Source organism: Panthera uncia, assembly GCF_023721935.1.
Source record: "Panthera uncia isolate 11264 chromosome A1 unlocalized genomic scaffold, Puncia_PCG_1.0 HiC_scaffold_17, whole genome shotgun sequence".
NCBI lineage: Eukaryota > Metazoa > Chordata > Mammalia > Carnivora > Felidae > Panthera > Panthera uncia.
Window position 1 is genome coordinate 80,067,542 of NW_026057577.1, and position 16,923 is coordinate 80,084,464.

Here is a 16,923-nt window from a genome sequence, read left to right on the forward strand (position 1 = left end):
TTGATTGCCACCCCACTAATAGTTTCTGATTTCCAATTTTGCCTTTTCTAGCATGCCATATTGTTAAAATCACCACAATATGTAGTCATTTCAGATTGGCTTATTTCACTTTGTAATATGCATTTAAGTTTCTCTTATGTCTTTTCCTGTCTTGATAGCTCATCTCTTTTTAGCATTGAATAATATTCCATTGTCTGGAGGTACCACAGTTTATGTATCCATTCACCTACTGAAGGACATCTTCAGTGATTCCAAGTTTTGGCATTATATATAACACTGCTATATATCTTAGTGCAGGTTTTGGATGGACATTAGCTTTGAACTCCTTTGATAAACACCAAGGAATATAATTGCTGGATCATATGGTAAGAGTATGGCTAGTTTTGTAAGAAACCACCAAGCCATCTTCCAAAGTGCCAAAGTGCCATATCTATGCCATTTCCATTCCCACTGATAATGAAGGAGAGTTCCTATTACTCTACATCTTTACCACATTCTTGTTACCATTTGGAGTTGTGAGTGTTCTGGATTTTGCCCATTCTAATAAGTAGCATTTCAGTGTTGTTTTAATTTGCATTTGCCTATTGACAAAATGATGTTGAGCATCTTTTAATATGTTAATTTGCCATCTATATGTCCTCTTTGGTAATGTGTCTGTTCTGGCTTTTGGGCATTTAAAAAAAATTTTTTTAGTTTATTTCTTTATTTTTGAGAGAGAGGCAGAGACAGTGAGTGGGGTAAGGGGAGAGAGAGAGAGAGGGAGAGAGAGAGGAAGAGAGAGAATCCCAAGCAAGCCCTGCACTGTCAGCACAGAGCCTGATGTGGGCTTGAACTCACAAACTGTGAGATCATGACCTGACCTGAAACCAATAGTTGGACACTTAACCGACAGAGCCACCCAGTCACCCAGTGTATTTGGAAATACATATTTTTTAAAATTTTTTAACGTTTATTTATTTTTAAGACAGAGAGAGACAGAGCATGAACAGGGGAGGGGCAGAGAGAGAGGGAGACACAGAATCCGAAACGGGCTCCAGGCTCTGAGCTGTCAGCACAGAGCCTGACACGGGGCTCGAACTCACGGACCGTGAGATCACGACCTGAGCCGAAGTCGGACGCTTAACCGACTGAGCTACCCAGGCACCCCAGCTTTTGGAAATATTTTTAAATTGGTTTGTTTGTTTTCTTATTCTTTGTATATTTTGGATGGCAGGATTTTTTTTTTTTTTTTTATTGTATATGTCTTTTGCAAATATTTTCTCCCAGTCTGTAGCTTATCTTTTCATTCTCTGTCAGGGTCTTTTGCAGAGCAAAAGTGGGTTTTCTTGTTTTATTTTGTTTTGTTTATTTGAGAGAGAGAGAGAGGGAGAGAGAGAGAGAGAGAGAGAGAGAGTAAGTAATGGGGAGAGGGGCAGAGGAAGAGGGAGAGAGAATCTTAAGCAGGCTCCAGGCTCAGCACAGAGCCCAACACAGGGCTCTATCCCAAGACCCTGGGATCATGACCTGAGCTACAACCAAGAGTCTGATGCTCAACCGACTGAGTCACCCAGATGCCCCAGAAGTTTGTAATTTTAATTAAGTCCAGCTTATCAATTATTTTTTTTTCATGGGTTGCATCTTTGGTATCTAAAATATCATCATGATACCCAAACTCTTCCAGTTTCTTTAATCTACATAAGCCTATTAGGATTGTCTATTTCTTCTCCTATGAGTTGTGACAGCTTTTGTCTTTCAAGGAGTTGATAATTCATTTCATCTAGGTTCTCAAATTTGTGGATATAGAATTGTTCATAACATGCCTGTATTATACTTTTAATGTTCATTGGATTTGTAGTGATGTCTCCTCTTTCATTTCTAATGTTAGTAGTTTGTGTCCTTTCTTTCTCTCTCTTTTTTTTTTCTTAGTTTCCTGGCTAAGGCTTATTGCTTTTATTGATTTTTTTTAAACAGCTTTTGGTTTCATTAATTTCTGCATATTTTTCCTGTTTTCTAGTTTATTTTCTGTTCTAATTCTTATTTTTTTCTTCTGTTTTCCAGGATTTAGTTTGCTCTTCTTTTTCCAGTCCTTTAGAAAAATATTTTTAGATCTAAAAACTTAGATTATTGATTTTAGATTTTTTTTTCTAATATGTGTTCAATACTATAAACCTCTCTCTACACACTGCTTTTGCTTTATCCCCGAAATTATGGTAAATTGTGTTTCCACTTTAATTTAGTTCAAAATATTTCTTAATTTCTTTTGAGTTTATCCTTTGGCTCATGTATTATTTAGGAGTGTAATGTTTTATGTCCAAATATCCTTCAAGGGGATGGAGCGTAAGTCCTTACACTGTAAGTGAGCTCTGCATAGTCACTTCCCTCCAAAGAGTACAGTATGAGAAAAGCAAAACAAGATTGACTTTACAGTGAAGAATCCTGGCAAACACTACCTTAGCCAAATGAGCAAAATTAATAGCAACAGTGATGAGTAATGTTGATATCATATACCCTAGATATGGATGTGTGAAAATGCCCTCCTCTGTGTTCTTCCCCCAAAAAGCCCATAACCACAACCTTATCAAAAGAAGAATATTAGATAAATTCCAATTAAGGGCTGTTCTATAAATTATCTGACTAGTATTGAGGGTTGCTAGAGGGGTGTTATATATGGGCCTGGGCTAAATGGGTAATGGGTACTAAGGGGGGCACTTGTTGCGATGAGCACTGGTGTTATAGGTAAGTGATGATCACTAAATTCCATCCCTGAAATTATTATTGTACTATATGTTAACTAACTTGGATTTAAATAAAATTTAAAAATTAAAAAAGGTTTGATACCATATTTCTATTTTCTCAGAGGGTTTCTAGTTCTCTGTTCCTATTTTAATATATTTTCTTTCATGGAATAAATATCTATTCTTACCTCTCTGAAAAAAATTTTCAAGATTATTGAAAACAAAGGAGGTCTAATAAACTTTTACAGAAGGAGGAACCTAATGAAGATTACATGAAGATTAATGTAATGTTCCCTGGGTGGGATTCTGGAACCGAAAAAAGAACATTAGGTATAAAGTAAGGAAATCTGGAAATATTATGAACTTTTGTTGATAATGTTTCAACATTTATTAATTGTGACAAACATATCGTAGTAATGTAAGATGTTAATAATAGGAAAATCTGGGCTTGATGGATATGGCACTTGTGGGTACATGTGGGGAATGCTACTATTTTAACTTTTCTGTAAATCTAAAACTATTCTGGAATAAAGCTTTTATTAAAAATAACAATAAGTCTTGTCACCACAGAATCCAGAGCTTAAAAGTGCAAGATGCTAGAAACAGAAAGAGATAGTTATAAAGGTAAAGACTTATATTTCACTTCAATAGGAGGGGGGCATATACAGAAATGATACAAGTGTTTTGGACAAAATTAAAGACAGCCTGATACACAGGCACTCTTACAGCTTTAAGGAAATAAGTTGTAACTCTCATCTGCAGAATTGACCTAAAAGGACAGAGAATAGACCACATGTGATAATTTCAGCATTATAAAATAGATTCCTGCCTGATTGACTCATAATTTGCTGCAGATTCATGGTGGGTTATATTATCTAAGTGGTAAACATGCTGAATTATGATTACTCATGAGTTGTAATCAATCACGAAAAAGTTTGCTAAAAAGTAGTTTTAACTTTAGAAAACTAGTTACCCAGTAATCCTGGTGATAACTGTATATGTGAGCAGGACATCTGAAAACTTTTTGTAGACGTTTTCCAGATTGATAGGCTTAAATATGGGGCTTGTATAAGAAGGCAAATAACTTTGTAAATTAAATAAAAGGCAGCAAGTGAGATGTAAATCCTAAGGTTAGTTGAAAACAGGGTCAGACTTTCTTACACCATACACAAAAATAAACTCAAAAAGGATGAAAGACCTAAACATAAGACAGGAAGCCATCAAAATCCTAGAGGAGAAAACAGGCAACAACCTCTTTGACCTCAGCCACAGCAACTTCTTATTTGATATGTCTCTGGAGACAAGGGAAACAAAAGCAAAAAATGAACTATTCAGACCTCATCAAGATAAACAGCTTCTGCACAGTGAAGGAAACAATCAGCAAAACTAAGAGGCATCCAACAGAATGGAGAAGATATTTGTAAATGACTTATCAGATAAAAGGTTAGTATCAAAAAGCTATAACGAATTTATCAAACTCAACAACCAAAACACAAATAACCCAGTAAAGAAATGGGCAAAAGACATGAATAACCACTTTTCCAAAGAAGACATCCAGATGCCTAGCAGACACATGAAAAAATGCTTAACATCACTCATCATCAGGGAAATCCATACCAAAACCACAATGAGATACCACCTCACATCTGTCAGAATTGCTAAAACTACAACTCAGGAAACAACAGATTTTGGGAAAGATGTGGAGAAAGAGGAACCCTTTTATACCGTCGATGGGAATGCAAAGTGGTACAGCAACTCTGGAAAACAGTATGGAGATTCCTCAGAAAATTAAAAATAGAACTTCCCTACAACCCAGCAATTGCACTAGTAGGTATTTATCTAAAGAATACAGGAGTGCTGATTCAAAGGGGCACATGCACCCCAATGTTTATAGCAGCACTATTGAAAATAGCCAAAGTATGGAAAGAGCCCAAATGTCCATAGACAGATGAATTTATAAAAAAGATGGACACACACACACACACACACACACACTGGAATATTACTTGGTGATCAAACAGAATGAAATCTTGCCATTTGCAACAATGTGCATGGAACTAGAGTGTATTATGCTAAGCGAAATAAATCAGAGAAAGACAAATGTCATATGATTTCACTCATAATGGGGAATTTAAGAAACAGAACAGATGAAGGGAAGGGAAGGGAAGGAAAAATAAGATAAAAAACAGAGAGGGAGACAAACCATTAAAGACTCTTAAATATATAGAACAAACTGAGGGTTGCTGGCAGGGTGTTGAGTTGGGGGATGGGCTAAATGGGCGAGGGGCATTGAAGAGGACTCTTGTTGGGATGAGCACTGGGTGTTAAATTTAAGTGATGAATCATTAAATTCTATTCCTGAAGTCATTATTACAGTGTTTGTTAACTAACTTGGATTTAAATTTAAAAATATTTTTAAAAAACGGGAAAAAATTGGGTCATTTTCTTTAGATGTGTTGCTCTTTACCCCCATTCCTCCTGCCATTAAACCCGAAATTAGGAATAAGAACTATCATAACAGCAGAATGATTCTAAGCTTATCACCATAAAGTAAACATTAGTAGGTGTAAAACGTGACTTGATAATCTCCCACCAAATGTAAATATAAGATTTGATATTCATCATGAATTATGAGCAAGAAAACCCTGAACCAAAGAAAGAAAAATCTGAATAATCATACTTTCTGCAAATATTTTAAATCAGACACTTACTTAAAACTTATTTAACCCCAAACAAGGAAAGACATCCAAGTATTGAAATCGAAGTATATTAGTGCATCTATTTGAGTTTCTTATTATGCCTAGGTGATATAAGGATATCACAAAATCAAATTTTGTAATTTGAACATGTTTCAGGCATTTTGATTGAAATGTCAATTTTAAATCACTTTAAATGCATGTCTTTATTCAGATTGAGGCTAGGCCTGAAAATATACATATATGCAAATGAATATGGAAAGATATGGAATGATAAAGACTAAGAGCTCGTTTTTTTCTTGCCATAACAATGGTCACTACAAATCTGCACACTAGAAAAGTATACCAGGTAGTTAATGAATATCATGTGATCAGCCATGTTTGTATAGGAACTATTGACAGTTAACTATACATTTAGAGTACTGGGGTACTCATTTTTCATTGATTATGTTCAAAATCTAAAATACTGTGGACCACACTGTATGTCACTATAATCAGTAATTCATTTATCTACTTATCTCCTGTTGATATGCACAGCATAATTCAGTTCATCATGAAATACTTCTGGATTTTCCTCATGATGGCTATTATCACTAGAACAACAACATACTATTATCCTTTTTTTGTTGCAAAAATGTACTCATTCAATGTTGAAGGAACCCAGCCTTCTTTCAATTCACATGGATATTTCCTGTCTCTAAATTGCACTTTTCTCCTTTTAATTTTGGTAACTTTCTAAATTGCTTTTTGTTTTTCTCACATAAATGAGATGACAATGGCATTTGAAGGGAAGTGAAAAAATACAGAAATGATTACCATTGATTATCTTTCTTCTCTTTACCTGCTTGCACTCTTTGACTGAGTGTGCCTGGATGAGCTGAACAGTTTGTTAGCACATGCTGGGCAATTACTGTGCTACAAATTTGCAGCTACAGTGATCCTGCAAAACACCACTTTCTTGATCTCTCTGTCTGCAATTAAGAAATGACATGACTAACAAAAGGTATTCTTATTTTTAGTATGAGAAAGACTGAATTGTGCTTTCAATTTACAAAAAAAGAAAGTGAAAATAAGGATAAATATGAGTGAATTTAATTTAGGGTGATTTGTAACATAGTATGCTGCCACGTTTTTGTCATTGTAAGATTGCATGGGTAGCAATGTTTTTGTTTTTGTTTTCTTTCTTTTTTATCCAATGGGAACTAGATAACGCATGTACCTTACTTAGATGATAGGTTTATGCATTATTTTTTTTAGAAAAAATGCAGTAGACTGAAAAAATTCAACTCAGCCCAAGTAATTCTGCTGACAGACAATAGGATGTAAGAGACAGTCCTCAATAATCACAGTTCTTATTCAGATGAAGTATTTTGAATATAAAGTGACAGTAGAAAATGGCATAGATTTCAATAACTTTAAGAACCAATCTTCCATTGTCTGAGTAAACTCTATGGTTGGTAGTTATTGAATGAGCATGTTTACCGTGATTTTACACAGGAAAGAGTATCATTTCTTAGCAAGCTAAGGATCCATGAATTATAAAAGGAATTATTAATGTTCAAATAGTACATCCTAGGAATAGATCAAACTGGAAGGTTATTTTCTGCATTTGCAATTGAATAACATATTTGATTTTATTACAAATAGCAAAAACTGAGTCATTTTTAGGATAATGTCAAAAAAGAAAGGAAGAAAGAAAAGTGTCACTCAAGAACCTTAGTGTAATCTTAACATATTCAAATAAACATTCATAATAACTGAGTTGCTTTTCTGAAAGGAACATAAAAGTAGTCAAGCTCTACTGTGAGTTGCCATCCAAATTTGCTATTTTCATGCCTATTTCTGACATGAACAGGCTGTCATAAAGTGAAAAGAATTATTATGAAATGAGATTAGTAAGCAGCTTGCTGATGGATCAGAACACATTATCCAGGATTCTTAGCCCAGGATAGATGTGATCTGGAGGCAGGTAGGCATCCCAGCTAGTAAAGAGGAGCCATAAGTTGCACTGATACACATCCACGCAGAGAAAGTTTGTATCAGAAAGGTTGATGGCATCAGACATGGGACTTAGTCAAAAAACTGCCTAGACTGGATAGGAAGCAAATTAGAAATGTGCTTTAGGGCAGTGTAGTACAACTTTGCCTATTGCTGAGAGTCAAAAGAGACATTAGTGAAAAACAGATTTCTAGACTACACCAATACCTACTCAATCAGTAGTTATAAGTGGGGGAGACTCTGCAAGTCTTTATTGTTTAACAAATATCATAGATGATTCTAAAAAGTGGTTAATAAAGGAAATGATCCTAAAAGTACTGAAAAGCCAATTATTCATTGATTATTTAATAAATATTTCTTGAGAAAGTAATATGTATTCTCAAAGTTCTATGGTATACTTGTGGTGATCTTTGTAAACCAAAAAAACCACCTCATTTGGAGCAATTTGATTTTTTAAATTGCTAATTTAATTTGTTGACTTAATATATGGAAAAAAAAAACAGATTGAGCATATATGATATCTCATAAACTAGTACAATTTAATTATCACTATTGAAAAGACTTATAATTTTGTCACTTAACATGTTTAAATGATACTGGCATTTATAATTTTAATAATTCATGTTCTTTTTAAGTCCTTAAATTGTCTGAATAACCAAATGAACTCTCTCAAGCACTTAGGTAATTCCTAGAGTCTAATGAGTCAAGTTTAAATATAGTGAACCATAATTGTTTTTGTGAATTTAAAGTCAAATTATCAGGGCGCCTGGGTGGCTCAGTCCGTCAGGCATCCAACTTCAGCTCAGGTCATTTATTATCTTGTGGTTCATGATTTCAAGCCCCCGAGTCAGGCTCTGGGCTGACAGTTCAAATTAGATGCTTTTGATATTCTTCCACTCAGTATCTTCCTCACTCCAATTCTCTGTTTAATGAAGACTTCTCAGATTGGTTTTTTGTTTTTTGTTTTTTTGCCACCTATCCACAATACCCCTCCTTCCCATCAGTCTTTACTTCTTACTTTTAATTTTGACTTTTAAGCAAAAGCTTAACTTTGCCTCACATAATTTGTTACTGTATCATATAATAGTATCCGTTTACCTGTTTGTATATTCATTTATTTATTATGTGTCTTCTTCAGGAAAGTATCAGTTTCCATTGGAAGGACTTAACAACTCTCTCACTATTATATCTCTATAATAATAATGCTCTTCAATTCATAACACTAAATAATTATTTGAGAAATTAATACCTTTAAAAATCACTACTGCTTGTATTAAGGTTTGTCATACAGTCATATATCTAATATTCCTTACACTGACCTTGACTAGTGACATGACTGGTCCTAGTATTTCACAAAAGGCTATTCACAAAAGATGAGTATAGTTGATAGGATCAAGAATCAGAAGGAAATTACACAGATGACTTAAAAAAATTGGATTATAAAATTTTATTACCCATATCATAAGCAACACATATTCTATGATTTTAAAACTTCTCATTCTAAAAAGTTAAAATGATATTAACAGTTACAGATACATCTCTTCAGTACCTACTGCTAATTATTTTGTTAGTGTTCTTTCCTTCACCCACCTAAACCTCTAAGATAAGTTTATTGAGAACGGCTAGCTCTTATTAACTCGTGAATTCATGAAATCTAACACAATGTCTGGTACATTTAATTGTTAAATAAATATTATAAGTGAAAAGCGAAGCCCAAAGTACAAACAATTAACCTTGTATCTTTTTGATGGATTCAAAATGTGATTTCCATTTATGTACCTTCGAAGGAAGGTAATGTAATGTCTTCATTGCATTAATGACAATCTCAAAAGGAGAAGACTAAGGTTAATAATTCTATTTCTTGGTAAACTAAACCACTGTGAATTTCTTTTTCTTCTTCAAACAAATGAAAAATCTTATTTTTAGCTTAAGAATGCTTTCATTGCTTTCTCCTTCTTATGAAATGTTATCTTTGGAATTTAAATTTTATTTAACAGAGGGCTCCGTCTGCTCTTTTTATAGCTGAGCCTGCATTAATTTGCTTTAGACCATCCCCATACTATTGGTACATAAGCTCCTTCTGCTGGTGAAAGTAAGTTGTAGCTAATATTCCTTGTATTTTGTTTTTGGGTTTTTTTTTTTTTTTTACTATTGGTTTCTCAGGGTATTTTGGGCTTAAGAGTACACAAGGCATTGTTTTTACAAATCAGCTTTTAATTGGAAGTCAGCTTCTAAAAAATGCAGATGAACTATCTCATGTTCTGACTGGGGATTAGCACAGGGGCACTGATAATCCACCTGACTTGATGGCTGTTCTTCAAATGTGCTACTGAGATAGATCCTTTCTGGCAAGCTCCACTTGAGGGGGTCTCTTCAAACTAATCCTTTTCCCAATTAATTGGATTTGCCTCCTCCAGGGTCACTGTCAAACTATGCAATTGGCTTTCTTTTGGGTTCAGATTTTGTTATATGCATGAGTCCAGTTCCAGACATTTTTCTTTCACTTTAAACTTCTGACCTGCAGTGGTCGAGACTGTTCACTTTCTTAGTTGAGGGATAAGCTACCTCTTTGGAATGCATACCTCAGAAATACAAAGACCAGGTTCCGACTTCTGCTCAGCCTTTCCAGTTAGCTTCTAATTCCATCACTCACTCATTTTCTTAAAGAGAGGGGTGGAGGTACCTTTCAAATCCTCAAATTAAGTCATTATGTCACTTTATAAAGGAAGCATAAAAAAGGGGGGGATACGTTTTCTGTACATTCCATGTAACTCATAAAAGCCACATACAGATTTGTGTTTTTCTGGTGAGGTTAAAAACATGCATTTATCCCAAAAGTAAGTTGTATTATATAACCCATCTTGTTAGGTAACGGAGAAATTTACATTCTCCAATGATATTATGAAATATTTGGGGGCGCCTGGGTGGCTCAGTCGGTTAAGCCGCTGACTTCGGCTCAGGTCATGATCTCGCGGTCCGTGAGTTCGAGCCCCGCGTCGGGCTCTGTGCTGACAGCTCAGAGCCTGGAGCCTGTTTCAGATTCTGTATCTCCCTCTCTCTGACCCTCCCCCCTTCATGCTTTGTCTCTCTCTGTCTCAAAAAAATAAATAAATGTTAAAAAAATTTTTTTAAAAAGAAATATTTGGACTTTTATAATCTTTAATATACATATATACTGTTAATAACCCAAATTATTAACACAACAATGAAATGAACCAAGTCATATTTATAACTCATTTTAAATCTATATTTGAACTCTTCATAGCTAAACACAACATTAAGATGTTGTACCAAAGCAACCACTCATAGATTTGTATAGTTGAGGTGTTTTGAGAGGTATAAAGCTTGTAAGAAACAAGAGAATTCAAATGTTTGTAGAGTAGAAATGCACTCTTAATGAAGCAATATTTGGTTACACCAAAGCATTATCCATTGCAATATAACTAGTAATAACTAACAGAATATACCGAGGTTTATTTCCTGATTTCTAGGTAATATTTTATTTTCTTTTTTTATAGTCAGTTTATACTTTATTTACTTGTTTTTATTTTATTATTTTTTTCCTACATGATAATGGTACTCTTTAGTCCCCATCACCTATTTAACTCACCTTCTGACCCACCCCCTCTTCTGGTAACCATCAGTTTGTTCTAGAGCTAATCGTCTGTTTTTTGGGTTTCTCTCTCTCTTTCTCTCTCTCTCTGTCTCTCTTTGCTTGTTTGTTTTGTTTCTAAAATTCTACATATGAATGAGATCATATGGTATTTGTTTTTCTCTAGTTGACTTATTTTGCTTAGCATTATACTCTCTAGCTCCATCCATGTTGTTGCAAATGACAAGAAATCATTTTTTATGGCTGAATAAAACCCCATTATATGTGTGTGTGTGTGTGTGTGTGTGTGCGCGTGTGTGTGTGTCTTCTTTATTCATTTGTCAGTAGACACTTGGGCTGCTTCCATATCTTGGCTATTGTAAATAATGCTGCTATAAACATAGGGGTGTGTGTATCCCTTTGAATTTTGTATTTTTTGGGTAAATATCTAGTAGTGCAATTGTTGGATCATAAGGTGGTTCTGTTTTTAACTATTTGAAGAATGTTTTTCATACTGTTTTCCACAGTGGCTGCACCAGTTTGCATTTCCACCAACAATGCAAGAGAGAGGTTTCTTTTTTACTGTATCTTCACTAAGATGTCTAATGTCTTGTGTTGTGGATTTTAGCCATACTGACAGGTGCAAGGTGCTCTATCATTGTAGTTTTTATTTGTTGAGCATCTTTTCATGTGTCTTTTGGATATCTGTAAGTCTTCTTTGGAGAAATGTCTGTTCATGTCTTCTGCCCATTTTTAAATTGGTTTAGTTTTTTGGGTGTTAGGTTGTATTTGTTCTTTGAAGTATTTATATGAATATTTCTATATGCATTCAGTTTTCTTGACTAAATAGTTCATGGTAGGTGTACAGTTCATTTTTTTTTTTTTTTTTTTTTGGGGACAGAGAGAGACAGAGCATGAACGGGGGAGGGGCAGAGAGAGAGGGAGACACAGAATCGGAAACAGGCTCCAGGCTCCGAGCCATCAGCCCAGAGCCTGACGCGGGGCTCGAACTCACGGACCGCGAGATCGTGACCTGGCTGAAGTCGGACGCTTAACCGACTGCGCCACCCAGGCGCCCCTACAGTTCATTTTTTTAAGGCAGTTGACATTTTTTCTAAGTGGTCTACCACTGTGAATTCCTTCCAGAAATGTAAAAGACTTGCTTCATATCTTTTCCAGCACTTGATATGGTTTAAATGTATCCATTCTAATAGATATATAGTATTCTCTCATTGTTTTAATTTGTACTTCCCAAATTACTGAGGATCTGTAGCATCTTTTCACATGCTTATTTCCTATCTATATATGTTATTTGATAAAATGTTAAAGTATTTTTCCAATTTTAATTTTTTGTTGTTGTTTTCTTATTAAGTTTTGAGTAGACTTGAGATATTTTGGATATACACAATTTACAAATATTTTCTCCCAATCCCTGTTTTGTCTTTCCATTCCCTTGGTGGTTTTGTTGTTGTTGTTGTTTTGTTTTGTTTTGTTTTGTTTTTGAACAACATACATTTTAATTTTGATGAAAACAAATTTGTCAACTTCTTTTTTTATGGACTGTGCTTTTGGTGTTGCAGAAATTGATGTCAGTTAATAGATTACAAAGGTCTTCTCCTATGTTTTCTTCTAGAAATTTTACAAAACATTTTGTAAAATGTTTGAAATTACAAAACATTTTGAGTTTATTTTTGTATATGCTGTGAAGTGTATATAAAACACTTTTTTTTGTATATAGATATTCAATGATCCCCAAATCATTCATGGAACAAAACAATCCTTCTTCTAATGATTCATCTTGCAAAATGTACACACATGCCTATATATACAACACACACATATATTATGTATTATATGCATTACATGTATATACATATACAAAACACACTGATAAATCATACATATAAATTGTATATTATTTATAGATTGTCCTTTATGGTTACATATAGTTTCATTTAAGAATCAATAAACTTAGAATGTCCAGTTATATAGATCTCTGCCCCATTACATGAAAAGCGAGGCAGAAAATATTTGTGTATATATGCCATATTCATTTAGCACCACTATAAGCAAAGGAGTATTTTTACATAATTATCTTAATAAACGCTGACAGAATTTATGGGAAGTAGACATTCTTATAGATGTTTTAAAGAAAAATACTTGCTAATCAGAGATTACAAAGCAGTTATTTAAAGTCACAGATATTTTAAGTGGTGGAGGTAGAAAGCAAACCCAGATGACTGATACTCTTTCTAACACTGCCTATCCTAAGGGGTTAAATCATAGCATCAGTTGGGGCACCTAGGTGGCCCAGTCAGTTGAGCATCTGACTTTGGCTCAGGTCATAATCACATGGCTAGTGAGTTCATGGTTCAAGAGTTTCACATTTCGTGAGCTTAAGCCCCACATCAGCCTGGAGTCTGTTTTGGATCCTCATCTGTCCTGCTCCCTGCCCCTCCCCCGCTCAAGCTCACACTTGCAAAAATAAACAAACATTTTTAAAAAATCATAGTATTATTTAAAATTGACAACCACAATACTTTGGCCTATAGCAGTTATAAGGTTACCCAGGTGAACCAATATTTCCAATTTTATTACTTTTATTCCTCAAAATAAAATCCATTGTTTAAGCTGTAGCTACATAAGGAAAGTGAAGAAGTGAGAGGAAATATACTGCAAATTATGATAAGATAGTCTGCAATTCTAAATTGTAAAAAGCTAAACAAAATCCACTTTCTCCTCACGATGTAATTTTCTCTTAATGTAGGTTATAAAGTCATTTTTCTTAAATTTTAAGTACATGAGGCCTGATATACTAGAACTAATTTAAGTGAACTTACAAGTTTGAATATCTCCACAATATGAATGCCTTCCTGAATGATCCCATAGAAGCAACATGACTAACATTATGTATCCTGGAGAGAGCAGCCATTCATTGACCAATGGCAGTGATTTTGGCATACAGTCTCAGTGAGCACTTTGCGTCATTTCCAAAGTAGAGGTCATCTGGCAAAGTTCAGAGTCAGGAGAGGTGATTGGCTCTGGGGAGCATAACTGCTCCATGCCCTGTACTCCATTCAAATCCCAGGTCATTTAGTGTACTCGTGCATGTGAGTACTCCTGCATGTGTCACACAGAGTTTTAACAGTCAAAACAAATGTCTCTCAATATGTATCACTCTAGAATTTCTACACAGAGCAGGGCTCTTACAAGGACATTGTAGTAATAATTTCAATAAACCCTATGAAGATTAACTTTCAGCATCTTGAGTGGAAGACTATTTTAAAACACAGAATCAATAAAATCTAAATTGATCACTAATCTCTATTTTATAATTATGGTAGTGTGATTCCAGGTATGACATCGACGTGCATTTGATCTAATTTTTCTACAATACACTTTAAGAATATTAGATTCAGCTCCATGGGCTTAAAGGTTCTATAATTCCAGATACATTTTTTTTATTCATCCATTTTTTCTGTGTTCAATACTATAGGCCAGAAAATTGTACCAAATGTCAGTGCAGATATTCTTCTTATCCCAGATCTCAGGGTCCTACTCCAACCATATCTGTGTTCTTACTTTAATCTCAGATATTTGCCAGTGCCCTATATGCTTAACCAACTGAGCCACACAGGCACCCCTATAATGTTATTTTTAACTAGTGGAGTATAAATTCTCCACTTCATTCCATCTTCTAAACTCTCTCTCAAAGGGGATTACCAACTCATGAAGTTTTCAAACTCTGGTCATGATCTTTTTGTTTGTTTTTCTTTAGCTAAACAAAATACCTTCATAGGTAGTGTGAGTACCTTATACCAAGCAAATAATCCTGATTTAACCTTCCCACTTGCTCAGTTATCTCACTTACAAGTAACCATACATAAGCATATATATATATATATATATATATATATATATACACATAAGATATATACAAAAGATTACATAATTGAATACATTGTTGCTATTATTGTTTTGAACAAGCTTATCTGTTAGAGCAATTAAAAATTTAAAAAAAAGTTTTTATTTTACCTTCGGTATTCTTTCTTCAGTAGTCTTCCTCTTAATCTGAGTTTCTGACCTATATTATTTATCTTCTCTCTAAAAAATTTCTAACATGTCTCCCAACACTATCTACTGGCAGGAGATTCCCTCAGTTTTTGTTTGAAAAAGTCTATTTCTCCTTCATTTTTGAAGGATAATTATTCAGGGTACAGAATTCCAGCTTGTTGGTTTTTTTATGTCTACTCTTTAAATATTTTCACCCCATTCTCTTCTGGCCTGTACAGGGTTTAAGAAGTCATATGCAGTTCTTGCTTTTCCAGTCGGGGGGTCCATACAGTTGTTTTGCATTTTCATCATAACTTAAAGGGAAATTTTCACAGTGTCTGAAGCCCTTGATGTCCAGCAAATGAAGGAGGAGGATGTCCTCAAATTTCTTGTAGCAGGAACCCACTTGACCTCTAAATAAAACAGTACATCTACAGAAGGAAAAGTGATGGTATCTCTATCAGAAATCTGAAGAGAAGCTGGGAGAAGCTTCAGTTGGTAGCTCGTGCCATTGTTGCCATTGAAAACTCAGCTGACAGAGAAAGACAGATACCATATGGTTTCACTCTTATGTGGATCCTGAGAAACTTAACAGAAACCCATGGGGGAGGGGAAGAAAAAAAAAAAGAGGTTAGAGTGGGAGAGAGCCAAAGCATAAGAGACTGTTAAAAACTGAGAACAAACTGAGGGTTGATGGGTGGTGGGAGGGAGGGGAGGGTGGGTGATGGGTATTGAGGAGGGCACCTTTTGGGATGAGCACTGGGTGTTGTATGGAAACCAATTTGACAATAAATTTCATATATTAAAAAAAAAAGAAAATACTGTTTCAGGATGATCTTGAGCAAGAAGGAACAAAATGGTTGTAAATAAAATCCTTATAAGAAAAAAAAAAAAAGAAAGAAAACTCAGCTGATGTCAATGTCTTATCATCCAGGAATACTGGCCAGCGAGCCGTGACCAAGTTTGCTCCTGCTACTGGAACCACCACTATTGCTGACCACTTCACTCCTGGCATCTTCACTAACCAGATCCAGGTATCCTTCTGGGAGCCAAGGCTTCTGGTGGTTACTGATCTCAGGGCTGACCACCAGCCTGATGTCTTATATAAACCTGCCTACCATTGCTCTGTGTAATACAGACTCTCCTCTGCACTGTGTGGACATTGCCATCCTTTCAACAACACAGTTGCTCACGCAGTGGGTCTAATGTGGTGGATGCTGGCCTGGGAAGTTCTGCGCATATGTGGCACCATTTCCTGTGAACACCCAGGGGAAGTCATGCCTAATCTCTCTACAGAGATCCTGAAGGGATTGAAAAGGAAGAGCAGACTGCTGCTGAAAAGGCCGTGACCAAGGAGGAATTTCAGGGTGAATGGACTGCTCCAGCTCCTGAGCTAATCGCTACTCAACCTGAAGTCGCAGACTGGTCTGAAGGTGTGCAGGTGCCCTCTGTGCTTTTCAGCAGTTCCCTACTGAATATTGGAGCACTCAGCCTGCCATTGAAGACTCGTCTGCAGCTCGCTCTACTTAGGCCACTGATTGGGTAGGAACAACCACTAAGTGGTCTTAAGCTGCTCTTCTACAGAGGCAAACAGATGGAAAATAAACAGTTTCTGGAAAAAAAAAAAAAAAGGTCAGATGCAATTCTTATTTCTGCTTCTCTACAGGTAAGATGTTTTCTGCTCTCTGGCTTCCTCAGGAATTTTTGTTTATTTTTTTATTTCTGTATTTGATAATGATATGCCAACATAGTGGGGTTTTTGTTTTGTTTTGTTTTGTTTGCATATATTCCATTTGGTATTCTCTGAGCTTCTTGGATCTATGATTTGGTCTCTGACATTAATTTGGATAAATTCTCAGTCAATATTTTT

The 16,923-nt window shown here is 35.2% G+C and overlaps 1 pseudogene; it reads left to right on the plus strand.

Moving 5' to 3' along the window:
• The window catches only part of LOC125935255 (40S ribosomal protein SA-like), a 30,315-nt pseudogene extending 13,693 nt beyond the window's left edge, over positions 1-16,622 (plus strand).
• The last annotated feature ends 301 nt before the right edge of the window (positions 16,623-16,923 follow it).